The sequence below is a fragment of the Thalassophryne amazonica genome, chromosome 4 (genome assembly GCF_902500255.1).
Source record: "Thalassophryne amazonica chromosome 4, fThaAma1.1, whole genome shotgun sequence".
Taxonomy (NCBI): Eukaryota; Metazoa; Chordata; class Actinopteri; order Batrachoidiformes; family Batrachoididae; genus Thalassophryne; species Thalassophryne amazonica.
The window spans coordinates 138,236,358-138,242,357 of record NC_047106.1 but is presented as its reverse complement, the minus strand read 5'-3'; the positions used below and the strand labels follow the sequence as shown (position 1 = coordinate 138,242,357).

General features: G+C 43.2%; 1 protein-coding gene across 1 annotated transcript in view; it reads left to right on the top strand.

Moving 5' to 3' along the window:
• The first annotated feature begins 648 nt into the window (after positions 1-648).
• Positions 649-6,000, top strand: part of prx (periaxin) — a 62,872-nt gene continuing 57,520 nt past the window's right edge. The window contains exon 1 of the mRNA XM_034168860.1: positions 649-750. The gene's annotated coding sequence lies outside the window, so the exon portion shown is untranslated. The remainder of the gene's footprint in view (positions 751-6,000) is intronic.

Below are 6,000 nucleotides of genomic sequence, written 5' to 3'. Positions count from 1 at the left end.
AGTAATGGACTGGCAGGAGACAGACTGGATTATGGCTGAGTAGAAGTTCACCAGCAGCTCCTGTGGTAGGTTGAACTTCTTAAGCTGCCTTAGGATGTAACATCCTCTGTTGGGCCTTTGTCACCACTATGTCAATGTTGGCCATGCATTTCAGGTCCTGGGAGATGATGGTTCCTAGAAAACTGAATATGTTCACAGTAGACACAGTGCTGTTGTGGATGGTGATAGGGGCAAAGGTGGGTGGGTGGGGGGCTCCTCTTGAAGTCCACTGCTGTCGCCACAGATTTTAGAGCATTGAGTTCCAGATTGTTCAGACCACACCAAAGAACCAGCTGTTCCACTTCCTCCCTGTATGCAGACTCGTCATGGCCTTGGTTGAGGCCGGTGACCGTTGAGTCATCCACAAACTTGAGGAGTTTGACAGATGGATCACTCAAGGTACAGTCATTTGTATAAAGGAAGAATAGCAGTGGGGATAGCACACATCCCTGGGGAATGCCGGTAATGAGGGTCCAGGCACTGGATGTTATTTTTCCCAGCCTCATCTACTGCCTCCTGTCTGCCAGAAAGTTTGTGGTCATGCTGCTCTCTTACATGTTTCATCCTCAGAACCTTTTGAATTGTGTCCCTCTATCTTCACAGGTAAAAGACAAGAACAGGTCGCCCCCATCAAATAGATCCCCCTCTGACGCACAACATCACTTCCACCACATCAGCACCACAGAGGAACAGGAGAGCCCCGAGAGAGTGGTGAGACATGTTTTGCACACATAGACAGGTTCAGGCATCGTAGAGATCAGAGGCACCCGTTAGCCTTAGCTACACGTTTAAACGGTGCAGAAACTGAGTATGTAAAGTCCACACTGAAAAAAATAATGCATGACTTAAGCCCCAGTCACACTACAGGTGGAATGAGTCGGAATGCCGTCAGAATGAAAATTACATGTATAATACGAAACATTTGAGGTGCATTCCAAAACCTCCGACTGCATTCTGAGTGCATTTCAAACTGTCTGACCCATTCTCGTGGCTCTCCTGAATGTTCATCTCATGCTCAAAACATTTGAGGTGCAGTCAAAGTGGAAAAATATCAAATGGCAGTCAAAGTGTATTCTGACTGCATTCTAAAGAAGAGCAACAAGAGATTTTTTTACGTCTGCCAATCCTGATCCAGATCACATCCAAAATGCAGTGGAATCTTCCATGCCCTAATATCAGTCTGTGGTGCAAATTTATTGAGAATCTATTAAGTAGTTTTGTCGTAATCCTTCAAATTCTATATAAAGTGAAATCTTGATCCAGAATCTGAATCTGGATCCGGATGACCTCCAAGATTTACTGGAGTCTTCCATGGCCTAATACAACCCCAATTCCAATGAAGTTGGGACGTTGTGTAAAATGTAAATAAAAACAGAATACAATGATTTCATTGGAATTGGGGTTGTGTATGTTGAAAATTTGGTGAGAATCTGTGAAGTAGTTTTGATGTAATCCTTCAAAGCCTATATAAAGTGAAACTTGATCCAGAATCTGGATCACCTGCAAAATTGAATGGAGTCTTCTTTGGGCTAATATGTATCGGTATTGAAATTTTTGTCAAAATCTGTGCAGTAGGTTTGATGTAGTCCTGCTAGCAGTAATCCTTCAAAGCCTATATAAAGTAAAATGTGATCCACAATCCAGATCCGGATTACTTCCAAACTTTAATGGAGTCTTCATTGGTCTAATATCTATCTGTAGAGAACATAATCAAAATCTGTGCAGTAGTTTTGTTGAGATGTTGCTAACTGATAGACAGATAGACAAATAAATGAATGCCGATGATTTTATTACGTCCTTGGTGGATGTAACAATTCTACAGCATCCCACGAATGAGTCGGACTGCAGATCCAGTTAGAGCCCTGTATTGGGACTGGGTCCCAGTGCAAATGTTGTGGGAGTGGGCCATTAGAACTTCACTGCAGGTGGGTAAAAGAAATACAGTGAGACACAGTCAACAAAGGAGATTCGTGTCAGAGTATGAAGTGTCCACACACTGCTTTCAACTTAAATAAAACCTTTTTAATATAACAGGAACAGCAGCAGAGCAGCGCACTCAGTGCAGCTCCACAGACAAGCACAACTAGGGTTACCATAGCAACACTGCATGCCCATATATGGCACACATGAAACCGTCATTGACACAAACAACCCTATGAATCTCTTTGTTAACAGCCTAAATGACATGAATTTCCAGGACCCCCAAGCGTAATACAACATCCCTTGTTTGTTTCATCATTCTAAAGAGCTAATTTCCTAGAGAGAGAGAGAGAGAGAGAGAGAGAGAGAGAGAGAGAGAGAGAGAGAGAGAGAGAGAGAGAGAGAGAGAGAGAGAGAGAGACACTGGGTAAGAGAGAGAGCGAGCGAGCGCTATTATTTGCATTTTCAACAACACCTGCCATATGAACTGAAACATGTAATCCAGGTTCTTCTGATTATTTCACAGCTGTCAGAAGCCCAAATGTGGCTCAAAATTAAGGGTTTTTTACCCTTCCACCTGATTCTGCTTGGTCCTGCTCATTCCTACTAAGTCTGATGGGGCCTTTACATTTCCATGTGATCACAATGTGTCCAAATAACATAATTTTCTTAAGTTCTCTCAATTACAGACATGAGAAATCTGTGTTATTTGAACACATTCTTGGCCATGTGCTTTTTCAGTGTATGACTGTGAGAAAACAGAATAAAATTATAACTCTGGTCCCACTGAATAGTGAATGATGAATAATGAGCCACATAGCAAGTTTTTTTGGTTTGAGTCCAGTTATTCAACAAACGTGGGAGAATGGTGTGTCTTAGAGGCACAATATTTGACTATTGAGGCTCATCTTTCAGCGTGGCGCAAATTTCAAGAAGTTCAAAATTTAGAAGAAACAGCATGGGGAAGTTTGCATATATGGTACTATGAGGACAAACGAGAATGTTAGAGGTGTGTTTCTGGTGAGGACGAGGCTGTTAGAAGCCCATTATCTGAGTACCTGGCAGCTACGAGGACAGGACAGGCTATTTTGGCTTCGCGCTCTTGCGCACTTTGTCGTGTCAGTCCCACCTGCTTTGTGCACTGGACGATGTAAAAAAAATAATTTTTTTCGTAGTGGATTAATCATTTTCTGTCAGCGTTTAGCTGTTAAAAACACCTTTAATCAGTTCTGGAATCACAGAGGACTGTTTCATCTGCAGCTTTTATTTCCTCTCTTCCTCCTGTACTGCATGAGGTGGAGAATGTGTTTGGAACAGCCCAAAAGGTAATTATTTGTAATGTTTGTATTGTAATGGCTCATTAAAACAGTTGCATGTTCATTCCTTCTCATGAACAGCTTTAAAAGTGTGTTTATGACAGGTTTAACAATCGATCAGATGAGCTGCACTGTGTCCACTGACGCAATCACTCGCACTCACTCGCAGTGTTTTCTAATTGTTTGCGCAATGTTCATATACGTGGCTCATTATTTGAATAATCATTGAAATTTTTGAAAAATCCATGGCTTAATTATTCGGTGGGACCAAAGCTTATGTTATTTGAACACATTTTGATCATATTGAAAGGTAATACTCCCATCACACATACGCCGATTGTGGCCGAATGGCATCAGAATGACACATCCATCCACAGTCGGGAAGTGTTGAGGTGCGGTTTGAAGACAGACGGACATTTGGTCCCATTCACTTGGCTGTCCCAAGTGTGTTGCACAGTTCAAAACACTCTTGGCAATGTCGAGATGGGCCACACATCTGACGCCAGTTTCTATACCATCTGATCGCAATCTACATATTCTGACGGTGTCATAACAGCATTTGAAATGATATGATCACGGTTGATTGAGCTCTGAGATGGATCGATCACAGAAAAGCCTGCCGGCATGTTGTGCCACATATGTTCACCTCCACTGGACCCCAGCCAGGGAGGGCAAAGGAAATATTGATTATATAATAACATGTATGTGGCACGCATTCATCATGTGCAGTGAATGTGAATAGCACACAATAAAGCTAAAAGCATCTTGTGCCACTGCATGTCAATGCGTCGCACAGCACACGCCACTGCAGATCTGAACAGGCTGTAATATCCATAATAGACCTTACAGTACAGATATAGTATTTCCATTCCTTTCCGTGGGTGAAATAAATAATGTGAAATGTTGTGCCCACATATCAGAGGCTCGGCGCTGAATGGATCTTACCACTGTAATATACATATTATTACTTGATCACCATCTCAGCTCTGTAGGAGGTATGATGTGGAACTGTATTGCCAGCCCATGACAACATTATTAAACGTGAGTCTCACCTCCAGCACGGAACAAGGAGTGTTCCACAGCGCAAGGTGGACAAGAGCCATGGACCACAGCCTGAAAGCCTCTCACCCGGCTGCTGTGTGCTGCAAACAACCACGGCATAAATAAATCCCATGTGATAATCCAACCGGACATGCGTTGTGCTGAAGTGATGAGCAAAAACAAAAAGAAATTATAGTTTACTGGAAAGGCTGCATCTGGCGAATGGTGGGAAAGCTTGGCCCACTGCCAGCAAACTTTCAGCAAAGGTGTCCAGTGGCTGACAGCGGCTGACAGCACATGTGCCCCATGCACGCCACAGAGGTAGTAGTGCCTCATTCAGCCGGTATAAACACAAACACACACAAAGGGGGGACAGAATGCTGCCTCCCACTCCCGTCCCATGTTTGCCATCCAGACGTTTGGACATCAGGCAGTCTTCAGCGCCTTTTATGGCGCCTTTTACAGCAGTCTGTGTCATCAAACTGTTGTCTAAATATGCTTTGGATGTGATCGTGCAGGTGTGGACGAGGTAGTCTGGACGGGATCCGCCCACAGTCTACATGCCTCTTTCTCTCCCGACTGCATCCACATTATGGGCATATTTGCCGTGTCAGCCTGGTTCCTGCACATTCTTGCTATGTGTGACGGGGGCTTAAGTCATGCATTATTTTTTAGTGCACTCCAAACTTGAACCTTGTTGGTTGTGCACTGACTGACACCACTATTTTCTAAAATAACACAGGGTCCAAACTATTTATTCACTCCAAAGTATAGGTTGACTGTTCCTTAACAAGGGTCATATTGACTAAATGCTTGTAGCAACAAACATCTGTCAGAATTCTGGTTGGACACTTGACCATTCTTCTGGGCAGAACGGGGAGAGGTAATTTAAATGTGTTAGTTTCCTGACATGGATATGACTTTTAAGTACATTAATTACATATTTCTGATAGAGTTGAAGGACATTCCAATATATCTTCCAGAAGAACTGTGTGCTCATTGTCCTCTTGGAAAAACCAGTTATGTCCTAGTTTCAACTGTCTATCTGGCGGTTTGAGGTTTTGCTGAAGAATTCTCTGATAGGCCTTTATTATTCCACCCACTTTGTGCAATCCACCAGTTAGAATCACAGAAATCCAGCCTCAGAGTATCATACTACCACCACATTAACAGTACAGTATTCTTGGGGGTGAGTGTGTCACCTTTACTCCTCCAAACAGACCTATCTGGTCATTATAGCAAAACAAATCCATTTTTATCTCACCTGACCACAAAACATTCCCCAGAGAAGATAGTTTTCTTTGTTCACAAAATCAGCTGCAAACTTTAGCCAAGTGTGACAGAGGTCAGCAGGAGTCACTGTGCAATAGTAGTCAGTAAACTTCAACAGCTAAAAGGATTCTCTATGCATTGTGCATGTGGTAATCAATAGACTTCACTACTCAAACAGTCAAAGGATACTCTAGCCACTCCAGAGCCGGGCTTTTGGCTCACTGATCAGAACGTCCACCTCTCATGTTGGAGATTGTGAGTTCGCATCCCGAGAAGAGTGAGTGGAAGGAGTCAATCACAACACAAAGACAGAGAAGCCACTACACAAGCTTGTACAGTACCCTCTCAGTGAAACACTGGTGTTCCAGTAGCACCCAGTTCATGACAGGCCAGTGACTTGGTGGTTCCTAGG